Here is a 15,059-nt window from a genome sequence, read left to right on the forward strand (position 1 = left end):
TGAATTTCCTCCCAAGCTTCAGTTTTTTATCGAACTGAAGCAGATTCTCTTGCAGTATTTTCCTGTATTTTGCTCCATCCATTCTTCCTTCAATTGTAACAAGATGCCCAGTCCCTGCTGATGAGAAGCATCCCCACAGCATGATGCTGCCACCACCATACTTCACTGTAGGGATGGTGTGTCTTGAGGCATGGGCAGTGTTAGGTTTGTTATATATATATATATATAAATCTGTATCCGATTTACATTCTTGCCTCCATCATACAATAGCTTACTCACATATTTAGCATAAATGAGTGAGTGGAAGGTTTTTCTTAACAAATAGTAGCATTTCTGCTTTTTCTTCACATTAGCCTGTTTCTCTTCTCGTCCACAATATGCAAAGCTGCACTGAACAGCTGTTCACTGTAAACGCTACTGCAGGGGGCAGACAGAAGCTTCCGTGCAGATTCTGCTAGAATGGGAAAGCGACCCTTGCTGGTCTCGCAGTATTTTAGCTTATCTCCACGTCTTTGAAGTGCGGGCTCGCTCCTGTAGCTTTGTTTCTGAAGCATAACACTACTGCTTATAGCATCATTACTACCCCACCGCTACTTTCTTCCAATATCTCATCGTACACTGAACACAGGCTGTGGCTGGCTTTGTTGAGCTGTCATCTGCTTCCTTTGGTTTTTTCGAAGCAGGCTCCGTTGAGGTCTGTTCTGTTTCATTCCCCTTGGCTTGCATGGTTTCCAGTTGTGTCGCCAGCAGCTTTTTGTCATTAGCAGTGAAATACCTGTCCTTGTATCTTGGGTCCAGCAGAGCTGCAACGCAGTAGAGAGGTTCTGGTTCAATTTTCTCAAAGCATGTTTCCAAGGCTTCCAGCAAAGTATGTTTCATAGTCTTTATTCCTTGGTCTGAATCTGAAAGGCTCAAAAGCCTTTTTAAAGCTACAATGGAAGGGATGACATCAGAAGCAGAGGCCAAGGATGAACTCAGTTCATGAGTTAGTTCTAGCAGCATTTGAAGAACTATCTATTTTTTCCATCATCCCCCACTGATGTACAGTGAGAGTTGTGGGTTTTTCATGGTCATCCGCATATGCTCCAAGCGCACGCTTCTGCTCCAAAAGGCTTTGCAGCATGCAGTAAGTGCTGTTCCATCTGGTTTGTATGTCCTGCTGTAACCTCTTCGAAGGCATTCCAAGAAACACCTGCAGCCTTAAGAGGAGAATACGCAAATGGAGTGTTTAAAGTGCCCAACTATTTTTCGTACACTGCTAGTAAGTCGGACACGCTGCGCTGTGAGAACAGTCCTTCGTTCACCACAAGCTTCAGTGTATGTGCTACTCAAGGTAAACTTGGTAAGCTGGACTCTTGCATTGCCTTTGCTATATTTCTTGCATTATCCCTGATAACTTGAACTTTTTCCTTCACAATTTTCCATGCTGCAAACATATTATCAAATGCTATTGAAACAGCCTCAGCTGTATGGGAAGTGCTCAACTCCTGTGCCTGCAGTACTGCCTTACATAAATTGAAATTCATGTCTATCCATTGGGCAGTTAAACTCAGCATTGACATTGGAGACACATCAGAGCTCCAAATATCCATCGTAAAGCTCAGTGCTGATACATGATCATCTTCAACCAGAGTCTGTATTTGTTTTAAAACAACACTGTAGATCAAGAAGTGCAGTCTCAGACATAAACTTTCTAGTGGGCAGTGTGTAATGAGGCTCCAGGCATTCAGTGAGACGGAGAGATCCAGTATCTTGTACAACGGAAAATGGCTGATCATCCAAAGCTATAAATTCCATTAAACGGTATGTCATTTCTTTAGCCCTGGCATCCCCACTTCTAGATTTCTGTGATCGTTTAAGTGCTTCATGTAGTGACAGTTGCTTTGGCGTAGCTCTTTCCTCACCCTCTTTCTTTTCCGTGGCGTTTAAGTAATCCTTGTATTCAGGGGCATGGCACGTCTTGAGGTGAGGGGTTAAGTTTGTTGTGTTGAAATCTTTACTGCTGTTGCCACCACGTGAAATATTTGCACCAATAGCTTGCAATCAGCTGTTTTGCAGTTCTTTACGGGCACTTAAAAAAATTCCAAACTGTACTCCTTAATTGAGACATGCTTACAACTGATGGAGAGCGCACGTTACACACAAAAGCGAATATATTCTTGTATCACGGATTATACATCACCGCATAAATATCGGTAAACATTATCGGCTACAATGAGCTGATAGCCGATGTTATTTCCTCCTTTATCGTTGTCGATCCAATAACCAACCGATGTATCGGTGCACCCCTAATTATATAAATTACAGTGCTTAATATTTATGTAAGTATTGTTTACAACACATAATTATGTATTAATTCATAAGGGGTTTTGGTTGATATAAAGCCTGAAATAAAATAAAAAATAAAGTTTGTATTAATTTATTTTGTACATTATAGAGACTAAAGAAAAGCATTTTAGAAATACCAGTTTTATAATACTTTTTTGCAGCTGAGTCAGATTTAATAGGTTTTTATATTAAGTGTCGGTTATGAGATTTCTAAGGGTTTTTTTTGCAAAAATTAAGAAAAAAAATCTATATAAATGAACAAAATGTGATGTACCAACACTTGGACGCTGAACAGGGAAATGTTTCTTCTTTGTTAAAAAAAAAAGATTTAGTTTTTTAGCCCAATTGACAGTTATTTGCAAATTACCCTTTAAAGGATCAACAAATTAAAAAAAAAGAGTAAAACAGGAAATAGATTTATATCGACAACATAAAGATGAAGGAGAGATATCCACGGCAACAGTCTGATGCAGCAAAAGCTGTTTCAAGAGGAAAACTTATTTGTTATAAGCTCACATAGAAAGAAATTAAAACAGACAAAAATAACTGATTTGCAAAACTGAAGAACCATCACATATCATACCATATCAGAACCAAATCACAAGAAAAGTCTGACTCCTAAGACAGATGAAAAAATTAAAAAATGAGAAATACATTAAGAGCAGAAGTAGAAAAAAAGATAACATTTACAAAACAAAAATATTATTAATCAGGCTCCAAGTTGATCAAATTATTAGTAAGAAGTTTACGAAAACAACAAGACGGTACTATTTATAAACTAAAAGACCCAAAAGCACATTTGCAAACTAGAAGAAATTTAAATAAAATGAAATGCACAGTTCCATAATGAAAATGGCCAATACACAAAGTTATTTTGAAGCTCTTTAAATTGACCTACCCTTAGTGTGGAGCAGAGCAACAACTTAAATACAGCAACTACCATTGAATTAAATAAAGCTTAAATCAAATACATCGCCTGACACTGACGGCTTTACCTCGGAGTGGTATAATACCTTTAAAAGAATTACTGGCTCTGCTATTGCTTTGTATTTTTATTGTATTGGATACTAGAGAATGGAGTACTTCCTCCCTCATGAAAATAAGCTATTGTTTCAGCTATTTTAAAGAGTAGAAGGATATAACCGAATGTGGTTCTCATCATCCAGTCTCGATCCTTAACATAGATTACAAAATCTACACTTCAATTATAGCAAAGAGAACAGAGACGACATTACCCCAACCAAATCATTAAGACCAAACAGGATTTATACTAACCAGACAAACTCAAGCTAATATCACACATTCCTTTCATATTATTAACTTTTCAAGCTTAAAAAAGGAGTGCGGTCTTGATTATCCTGAATGCCAAAATGGCTTTTCACTGTAAGCTAGCATTTTTTTTATACCAAGGTCTGGATCAATTTGGCTTTAAAACATTATAGAAGGTGTGGAAACATTGTATACAGAGCAGTCAGCAAGAGTTCAGATGAATGGCCACCTCTCAGACTCGTCTTTTAAAAAGAGGTACAAGACACAGGTGCCCGTTATCCCTTGTGATTGCTTTGTATATTAAACCTCTTGCTCAATGGATAAGACAGAGCTCAAAAATAAAAGAAATACAAATTAGAGGAGAACACAAACGTGCACTGTATGCAGATGATGTCTTGCTATACCTCGAAGAGCCTATAGTCTCTTTTCTTGAACTAATGACACTTCTGGATGAATTTGGAGGGGTGTCAGGCTATAAATTAAACGTAGAGAAAACTCAAATCTTGATATACAATCACAGTCCACCTGATCAATTGAAGGATAAATATAAACTGAAGTGGCAATCGACATCTATTAAATATTTGGGGGTTTGTTTCCCAAAAGAATGATCAGGACTGTATAAAATACATTACGATCCTTTAACTTTTAAAATGAAAGAAGCTACAGCAAGGTGGAATTTGTTACCCCTGGAGTTTATTAAGATGAATATTCTACCAAGACTACTATACCTATTCCAGACCTTACCAGTAGAAATACAGATAAAATTATTTAATGATTGGGACAGGGTTGTCTCAAGATTTATATTGATTGGGAAAAAGCCAACAATCAGATTTAAAACACTGCAATTAACAAAGGAAGCAGGTGGCTCGGCTTTACCTCGTTTAAAGGAGTACTATCATGCTGCCTAACCAAGACCACTGATACATATGCTGGTGCAATCCAGGTTATAAGGCTAGAGTTGTTTGACATTGAGAATCACTGGGTTCCCTACCAGTGAGACTGTGGTGTAAGATTATAAAGAACTACCAGTTAGAAAATGAGACAGTAGTATTACCGAGCTTGGAGGGAATTTTGCTGGAAGAATTTGGTTTGATTCTTTATTACCCTGAAACTAAAGATGAAACAAACTGCCGTAATGGCACAGTGCTGGAGACAAAGTGGGAACAAGGAAGCAAACCATTCTCACATGTTCTGGTCTTGCCTGAACCTAGAAGGGTAGTGGCAGTGCAATAGAGATGCTTTAAAAGAAAGAGTTCACATTGAATTCACACTGGAATTCTCAGTAATATACTTGGGAAATCTCACTTTCAAATCAATAGAAAATAAAGATAGATATATGATGACAAAACTTTTAGCAGAAAGTAAGAAAGCCATAACAAGGAAATGGTTCCTACGGAAACTCCAGGACTTGATTGGATTGCTATTGTAAACAAGATATATACTATGGAAAAAATGACTTTTTACAAATGGAAGAATTTACAAAATTTGGGGCATAATGGATGGTGTTTGTAACAACTTCTACCCAGACTTGGTACCTTGAAAGACAGCCCTAAACAAGCATGATTTGGTTGTGGTTTATTAACAATACTCCCTGTACTGTATGTAACTGTATTTCCAAGTAGGCAGGCAGTTTCTAAACAGTTCTTACAGAACTGTGAACCGTAAAAAGAAAAGCAAAAACAAGGAAGGGTGGACGACAAACTACAGGAACAAAAATTGTAAAAAAATGATGAGATGTATGTATCAACACCTTTTCTGTTTAAATAAAAAGTTATATAAACAAGAAAGTGCAATAGTATCACGTATCACCACGGCAACTTGTATAAGGGCTGCAAGGTTGTATTAGTGGTTTAAAATGCTTATGTTTATTGTAAATATATATTGTTATTGGCTGATGTAGTACAGACATGACGTATAGAACAAAGTTTTCAAGTGTATAACCCAAAAATAAAAAGATAGTATTTAAACTGTTCATGGCAAATGAAACGTTTTGACTGTGATGCCTTTCGAGTTCACTGCAAACTGTAACAACAACATTTTAAAAAGATACTTAAATACAGTTTCATTCCAATGCAATGGAAGTAGTGAACATATCTCGTTAGGCACGAACAGTTTGAAATATTAGGCTATTTCTATGTTTTTGATTAAGATCAGGAAGTGGAAGACTGGTGGTCCAGTGCTTAAAGAAAAGAGCTTGATATCAGGAGGTCCCCAGTCCTGATCCCCACCAGCTACCGACTGACTGTATGTGACCCTGAGCGAGTCACTGAACCTCCCTGTGATCTGTCCTTCAGAAGAGACGTAAAACTGACTGACTGTGTTGACCCTGAGCGAGTCACTGAACCGCCTTGTGCTCCGTCCTTCAGAAGAGACGTAAAACTGACTGACTGTGTTGACCCTGAGTGAGTCACTTATCCTCTTGTGCTTATCAACTGATCTTTTGAATTGTTAAGTTCATTTTTTGCATACAAATTGCATTAAAAAAAATAGATGGTAGTCTAAATGTATTAATTACACACAGAATGGTTCTATTAAAGATTCTGCCCTGTGAATAAGCCAGAGCTGCACTGAGACTGCTATTGAAAAGCCTGCAGATAAATAGAGACCAGCAGCAGTATGAATATGAAGAGATAGAATGAAGCACTTGGAAAGGGTTGTCCTTCAGGGCAGTACCATACCGATCACTAATCAGGGTTGATTGCAATGACTAAATGTTTTAACAAATTCACTTAATGCCCTTTACTTAACTAGAAGAATTTTGCTCGTCAGAGAGTCTTTCTGACACAGTATTTAACAACCTCCCAAAAAAAAATGTTTTTATGGTGTGCAGTTTTGGATAATAAAGCATAGAAACGATCTGCAAGAAGTTACTATGATTGGATAAACGAGGGAAAGGTGAGCCAATCAATCCGAGTCAGGATGTTTGTATTGGTCTTTAAAAAGAAAGTAAGTGGGCAACACTGAGTCTGATGTAGTAAACATATTGAAAAGCGCTCAGCTCACCATTCGGAGGGCATTATAAAATACCGAGCATTAAGAGAAACTTCACAATCATAACAGTTATTTAAATAAAAAAATAAAAAAAAAAAGGTATAAATGATGGACATTAACTAAATGTTTTTGGTTCCTGTTTAATCACTCGATCACTCATCCTTGACCACGACTCGCTTGACTGACTATGACTGAAGCACTTAAATCACATAATTAGTGAGATAGTTGATTGGACACGGGATATGGAGTGATTTCAGCTTCTGAATTGCAAGCTTGAATAAAAGCAATAAAGAAAATCACAGAAAAAAAACAACATGCCACATCTGTCAAGCAGCGCCTTCGTGCAATCGGCATGTTGGAGGCTGGACTGGGGCAGCGTACTGTGGATCGTTGTCTTGGGTCTCACTGCCAACAATTTCAAACCTGGCAAGATGGTATAGTCAGACACACTCTGTCAATGACAGGACACGAACTGGGAGACCAAGAGTTACAACACCTGCCCAAGATCGACAGATCGTTTTGCAGCATCTTCGTGATGTCAATTGCTAATCAGCACAATAAAAAGTCACTGCACCTGCTCTAAAACAGAGTTTGTCATTTTTGTGTCAGAGTTTGTGAATTTTACCCAAAATATAAGTGATAGGTTTCTTTTGATTCTCAAATATAAGTGATATGTTTCTTATAATGCTCAAATATAAATGAGAAGTTTCATTTGATGCTCAGTATAAAATAATCTCTGGATTACCGAACACTGTGATATCATGTTGTATATGTTTATTGCTACATGTCTGGGAAACCTGAAAGTCCTTTGTACTGTCAATATACTTTTTTTTTTTTTTTTTTAAATAAACAAACAATATGACAAAAGACAAGCCCCCCTCCCCAACAGCACTCTGTGTGCGATGCATTTCAGAATATTACTGAGGGTGTGTGTGACTCTACTACGAGAAAGCATTTCAAATTCAAGTTACCAGACAAGCATCATGTTCTCGTTACAGCTGATTCTCGAAGGAGATGCTCACAACATTAAATAACACTATGGGCAAAAGATTTTTTTTTTCTTTACCAACATTTCTCCCAGTTTGCAAATTCAGAACTCAAACTTGATCAAAAAGCCAACCTACACAAAGTGCAGTTATATCAACAACCACAGTTCGAAGGCAAGACTGCTTATGAAATTCTTAATAGATTGCAATAGATGCATAACTCTGTGCCACTGCATCCCACAAGTCAGCAGGAACCGATGCAACGTTCATGTATTCTGCGTGTACTGCGTGAAATGTGTCATGGTTCATTGATTAAGTGTTGACTGCTGCGTCCTGGCCTTGGGAAAAACCCTTGGTAGCTACAGGAAGAAGAGGCAGTACTGGTAATTATCCATTGGCAGAAGTGAGGGATAAAGGCTTTGTTATCAGTTGTGTGCACACTGTAGGGTACACTCACCCTTGGAGTTTTATCAGAATGAATAAATAATGGCACATGGTTACAATAATATATCAACTGGAACAAGTTTAAGCCTCATTCAGAACACAACCCTGAATAAAAGACCCATGCCAGAAAGAGGAACAACACTCCAGCATAACCTTAATTACATAGTGTCACAGAAACATCTAGTTGTGTTTTCTTTGTTATTTGTCAAATCCTTAAACATTTATTGCCCATCCCACTCAGCAATGCATGGTTCGACTTGCTTATTTTTTGACACAAGAAAATCACATTGTTAAATTATTACGTTTTACTAAATGAAGTTATTGAAAATGTAAGTCTTCTGCACAGTTATTTGATTAAATGTCAGTTCTGAGTAACAGAGAGCTGCATTGCTAGGGCTGGCTCAACTTGGGGAAAGCAATCCAGATACCTGGGCAACACCACTGAGATGGAACAAGGCAACAACGAGACAGCTCTGTTAGGCTGTGAAGTCCTTTCCCAGAATGCTCTGCAATGTAAAAACAACCTTCCACAGACATGAAAGGGTGCACAGGACATGCAAACGTGTTGACAGGAGGCCTGCTGTTTGAGCAGCTTCTCCTTTAACTTGCACTGTACTTCTTGCTCTAGGTCTACAGTGAGTCGAGGGAAATTCTGACGCTTTCATGCTACGCTAGCCAATACATTACACCGGTACAGTAGACATGATCAGTTCAAATCATTGTGAATCCCAAACAGAAAATAGGAGACACTTTTTTACACAGAGAATTGTGAGGGTCTGGAATCAACTCCCCAGTAATGTTGTTGAAGCTGACACCCTGGGATCCTTCAAGAAGCTGCTTGATGAGATTTTGGGATCAATAAGCTACTAACAACCAAACGAGCAAGATGGGCCGAATGGCCTCCTCTCGTTTGTAAACTTTCTTATGTTCTTATGTTCTTATATACAATGAAAATAAGGACGCTATCTATTATTATTATTATTATTATTATTATTATTATTATTATTATTATTATTATTATTAAAATGTAAAGCTGCTCAGATGAGGACTGACAGTCTGCAACCCTGTGTAGTAAATGAGGCTGCTGTGTATTTAATACCTGGCCTTGTTTTCATATTCCCAGAATCCATACAGCTTGGCCAATTATACATTTTACCCAATAAAAATATTTGTGGTGCTTGTGTAGTCATGAATTCCACCCATCAGATACAAGGAGGATCAGTGCTCTAATGGATCCCAGCAGCTCTTTGTTGGACCCCAGTGTTTCATTAGAAGTGCACTGTGACTCCCGCTTCTGTTAGTTACCTGCCTGGTTCATTAAGGGATTTACAGCACACAACACTTCACCAGCCCTGTTCACATCTACATGGCATTATTTACAGCACACAGCACCTCAACCCTGGTCACATCTACATGGCATTATTTACAGCACACAGCACCTCAATGGTGGAAATGACAAATGACTGCTTCCTAACACAATTTGTGAAGGCACCCACTAGAGGGGAGGCATGCCTTGATTTAGTCTTTTCAAATAACGAAGATAGAATAACTAAAACAGAGGTCAGAGAACCACTGGCAAACTCAGACCACAACATGGTCTCATTTGAAGTGTTTTTTAAATCATCAAAAGTAAAGACTAAAGCTAAGGTTTACAATTTTAGAAAAGCAAACTATGAAGGCATGAAACAGAGACTAACAGAAGTAGATTGGAGTAAAATAGAGAAAACACCCACAGAAGAAGGATGGTTGTTCTTCAAAAACGTAGTACTAGAGGCGCAAAACAATTATATCCCTAAAGTAGACAAATCTAAATGTAAAACTAAATTGCCAAAATGGTTTAATAGATCAATTAAAAAAAATATTCAGCGAAAAAAGGCACTTTACAGAGCATTAAAAAAGGACCAAAAAGAAAGTACACAGAAAGAGTACACAGAACTGCAAATGCAAGTCAAAAAGGAAGTTAGAAAGGCCAAGAGAGAAATAGAAATGAACATTGCTAAGGGAGCTAAAACCAATTCCAAAATGTTTTTCCAATATTACAACAGCAAGAGAACATTCAAAGAGGAGATTAAATGTTTAAGAGATACAAATGGCAAAATCATAGAGGAAGAAAAAAAAATAGCAAATATGTTAAATGATTACTTTTCACAAGTTTTTACAAAGGAAGATACTGACAACATGCCCCACATGTCATCCAGTTCCTATCCAGTTTTAAATAACTTTAGCATAACTGAGGCAGAAGTGTTAAAGGGACTAGGAGCTCTTAAAATAAACAAATCCCCTGGGCCGGATGAGATCCTCCCAGTAGTACTCAAAGAAATGAAAGAAGTAATTTACAAACCGCTAACCAAGATCATGCAGCAGTCTCTTGACACAGGGGTGGTACCGACAGACTGGAAAATTGCAAACGTAATACCGATCCACAAAAAGGGAAACAAAACTGAACCAGGTAACTACAGACCAGTAAGCCTGACTTCTATTATATGCAAACTTATGGAAACTATAATAAGATCCAAAATGGAAAATTACCTATATGGTAACAGGGTACTGGGAGACAGTCAACATGGTTTTAGGAAAGGGAGATCGTGCCTAACTAACTTGCTTGATTTTTTTGAGGATGCAACATCGATAATGGATAATTGCAAAGCATATGACATGGTTTATTTAGATTTCCAGAAAGCTTTTGACAAAGTCCCGCACAAAAGATTAATTCTCAAACTGAACGCAGTTGGGATTCAAGGAAACACATGTACATGGATTAGGGAGTGGTTAACATGTAGAAAACAGAAAGTACTGATTAGAGGAAAAACCTCAGAATGGAGTGTGGTAACCAGTGGTGTACCACAGGGATCAGTATTAGGTCCTCTGCTATTCCTAATCTACATTAATGATTTAGATTCTGGTATAGTAAGCAAACTTGTTAAATTTGCAGACGACACAAAAGTAGGAGGAGTGGCAAACACTGTTGCAGCAGCAAAGGTCATTCAAAATGATCTAGACAAGATTCAGAACTGGGCAGACACATGGCAAATGACATTTAATAGAGAAAAGTGTAAGGTACTGCACGCAGGAAATAAAAATGTACATTATAAATATCATATGGGAGATATTGAAATTGGAGAAGGAATCTATGAAAAAGACCTAGGAGTTTTTGTTGACTCAGAAATGTCTTCATCTAGGCAATGTGGGGAAGCTATAAAAAAGGCTAACAAGATGCTCGGATACATTGTGAAAAGTGTTGAATTTAAATCAAGGGAAGTAATGTTAAAACTGTACAATGCACTTGTAAGCCCTCATCTTGAATATTGTGTGCAGTTCTGGTCACCTCGCTATAAAAAAGATATTGCTGCTCTAGAAAGAGTGCAAAGAAGAGCGACCAGAATTATTCCGGGCTTAAAAGGCATGTCATATGCAGACAGGCTAAAAAAATTGAATCTGTTCAGTCTTGAACAAAGAAGACTACGTGGCGACCTAATTCAAGCATTCAAAATTCTAAAAGGTATTGACAGTGTCGACGCAAGGGACTTTTTCAGCCTGAAAAAAGAAACAAGGACCAGGGGTCACAAATGGAGTTTAGAAAAAGGGGCATTCAGAACAGAAAATAGGAGACACTTTTTTACACAGAGAATTGTGAGGGTCTGGAATCAACTCCCCAGTAATGTTGTTGAAGCTGACACCCTGGGATCCTTCAAGAAGCTGCTTGATGAGATTTTGGGATCAATAAGCTACTAACAACCAAACGAGCAAGACGGGCCGAATGGCCTCCTCTCGTTTGTAAACTTTCTTATGTTCTTATGTTCTTAACCCTGGTCACATCTACATGGCATTATTTACAGCACACAGCACCTCAACCCTGGTCACATCTGTATGGCATTAATTACAGCACACAGCACCTCAACCCTGGTCACATCTACATGGCATTATTTACAGCACACAGCACCTCAACCCTGGTCACATCTACATGGCATTATTTACAGCACACAGCACCTCAACCCTGTTCACATCTGCATGGCATTATTTACAGCACACAGCACCTCAACCCTGTTCACATCTGCATGGCATTAATTACAGCACACAGCACCTCAACCCTGGTCACATCTACATGGCATTATTTACAGCACACAGCACCTCAACCCTGGTCACATCTACATGGCATTATTTACAGCACACAGCACCTCAACCCTGTTCACATCTACTGCACTTGGCATTACTTTAGGAGTTTTTTTCTTATAAAACAAGTGTTTGGCACACTCACTGACATTTAAACTGGCTACACATTTGAAATAAAGGCACAAAAAAGATTCTCTTCCATATAAAGGTATACTGTACACTTTAAATGTACACAGACATGTTGTCGTTTCCCATGCTTGCACTGTGTTTTACAACACTGCATAGTTACACATTACATTTTATAATGGTTATTAACCACTCAGCTTGCAAACAATTAACTTTTTCTGCCAACGTTTATTGCGATAAACTTACACTGGAACTCTTGACGAACAAAACTGAACCACAAACTCCTGCAATCTGAAAGATCTAGCAATGGCAGAACCAACATCCTATTTCCAGCACTTAACAGAAATCTGCTGCAACTGCAATTTACAATTGCAGCTCCACAGAAGTCTAATGCTGTTTACGGCAGCGGCTCTTTGTGAAGAAAAAAACAAACAATCTAATTAAATATGTGCACAAAAGCAGATATGTGAATCTGTGTTGTTAAATAATATAGCTGGTTACACACACACTGCAATGCCAGCCAGCCCCGCCACCCCCACCCCACCCAACACTGGGTTAAAAATACATTCTTATTGAAGCACTGAACCTCCTTGTTAGAAATAGTGAGCAGATTTAATTTTGATTATAAGCTACGCATCTTGCTTAGACTATAGCTGACATAGCACAGTTATTCTGCAGTAATGAAAAACAGACCCCAAGTACCCAGATGTGTGTATACCCTCAATAAGAATACCCTTAGCAAACTGGACAAGGAGTTTCCAATCCCTCGATAAGTGTCAGAATAGAAGTGTAAACTATTTTGCCTAATGCTCCCACAACCCTTGTTCAGAGTTATCACTGGAATAAAAAAAAAAAAAAAAACTCCCAGGAATTGTAAGATGATGATAATAAAAAAAAAAAACACATTATAGAATTATGGGTCACACCTTAGAGACTGCCTCAGGAGACTTCCTTATCTTAAGGTCACATTGGAAAACAAGCCATATGACTCACTGAGTCAAGAACAGACGTTAGTATGGACTGTGGATATTGGTCATTTAGCATTACTCTCAACCCACAAAGGAACAGCTTCAAAAAGTCTCAAAGCCAATTCTGTTCTGTCCCAGATAGGGGTGTTAATCACCCTTGTATGAAGTATTGAGGTTGTCCTTGGTACTTTCACAGTGGTAACTAAGCAGCGCAAGGCTATTTTATATTGAGTATTTACTCCTAGTCTATTCCATATAATTGTAATTGACTAGGAGCACAAACAAGTACAACTTAAATTGCTTTCTTCACAATCACTTAAAACAAGCTCTGCAATGTTGAATAAAAGGCACTGTGAGCAGGAATCATGTGGAAGAAGGGAGCTATTTTAGTCTCTCTTACATTTAATACTGTAGCGCTTTTAAACTCGACTAAAAATGCAAACGTATAATACACGACCAGGGTACATGTCCAATATTATTAAATGTACACAGTACTATTCAGTACATCTTTATATAAAGACTAAAATACAGTTTTTCATTTGCTTCTTATCAGACACACCAAGTACAGAACAGCGAACCCTTAAATAAACACGTAAAACTACACAAGCAAACTGCAGAAGCATGTCCTAAAATACAGCTACTCTTAAGAAAACAAACGTAAAGCTTGGCACGAGCTGGGATTCCCTACCACTGTTCTTTCAAGTCGAATGATCTTGACTAGGATGCTGAAAAGGCTCTCAATGGGTAATCTGCAGGTAAGTCTTTGAGGCATTGTCACATTTACATGCAAAAGAATAGCAAGTTACTTATTTGAGGAATCAATTCCACAAACCTCTATACTGCAGGCAAACCTGTTGCAAAGTTCAGAAGCAACTACTCTTGCAAACCACATCAGTCTGTCATGTGAAATCTGCACAAATTTCAGTTGCATAAAATTTGAAAACAATAAATAAAAGCATGAAATTCTAGCTTCTACAGAACAGGAAGTGACTGGTGCAGGACTTGAGAGACCTGAATCAAAACCAGGACAGCAGAATGACCCAAATTCTTCGGGGCACAGACTCCAGACCTTCCGGAAATCTGAAGTGTGGGGGAAAGGCTTCATATTTCTATTTCACTTTGAATCTGAGAAGAGAATCAAGTAGGTGTGCAAAAAAGAACTAGGTAACTGAAAAACTCTGCGGTTTCATTTATAGATTTGAAACAATCTTACAACAAATATAATACTTTGAAAACAACGTCACAGACTGTGCCCCGCTAGGACTATACTACTATGACAGCAGGGTTGGATCAATTCATTTTTTCAACTAAAATTTCATTTCAATCACACTTCACCCTCTGATGACTTAATTACAAAGACATTCTCCCCACTTCTATACTGTATTGGGCAGAAAAGTTCACGCGGCGCTTGGGAGTACACAGCAAGCTAAGGAAACTGTTTCTTGTTTTTCTATAGTGCAGCGGTGTAGAAGAACAGTGCTTTGTTTAAGTGTGCTTGGCAAAAACTTTTCAGTTATTCATTTCGCATCACCTATCGTTTGGTCACTTGAATTACATTTAATATATATATATATATATATATATATATATATATATATATATATATATATATATATATATATATATATATATATATATATATATATATATTATATACAGGGGTTAAATCAAGGTAAACAGCACATTTGGGGCAGTGGCTTTGTTAATGAAGGCTGCATATTTCAGTACAACACATCATGCTGAGTTTTAAAAGACAGCAGGGAGACAGAGGGGGTGCTGTGGCAGCATCTGATCCTGACATAGAGATCCTGACATACTGAGATCCTGAGCAAACCCT

The 15,059-nt window shown here is 38.0% G+C and overlaps 1 protein-coding gene across 3 annotated transcripts in view; it reads right to left on the minus strand.

The window, feature by feature from the left end:
- LOC121303545 (regulator of G-protein signaling 3-like) overlaps window positions 1-15,059 on the minus strand; it is a 148,856-nt gene that overhangs the window by 65,111 nt on the left and 68,686 nt on the right. The window lies entirely within an intron of this gene.

The sequence above is a fragment of the Polyodon spathula genome, chromosome 33 (genome assembly GCF_017654505.1).
Source record: "Polyodon spathula isolate WHYD16114869_AA chromosome 33, ASM1765450v1, whole genome shotgun sequence".
In the NCBI taxonomy this organism is placed as follows: Eukaryota; Metazoa; Chordata; class Actinopteri; order Acipenseriformes; family Polyodontidae; genus Polyodon; species Polyodon spathula.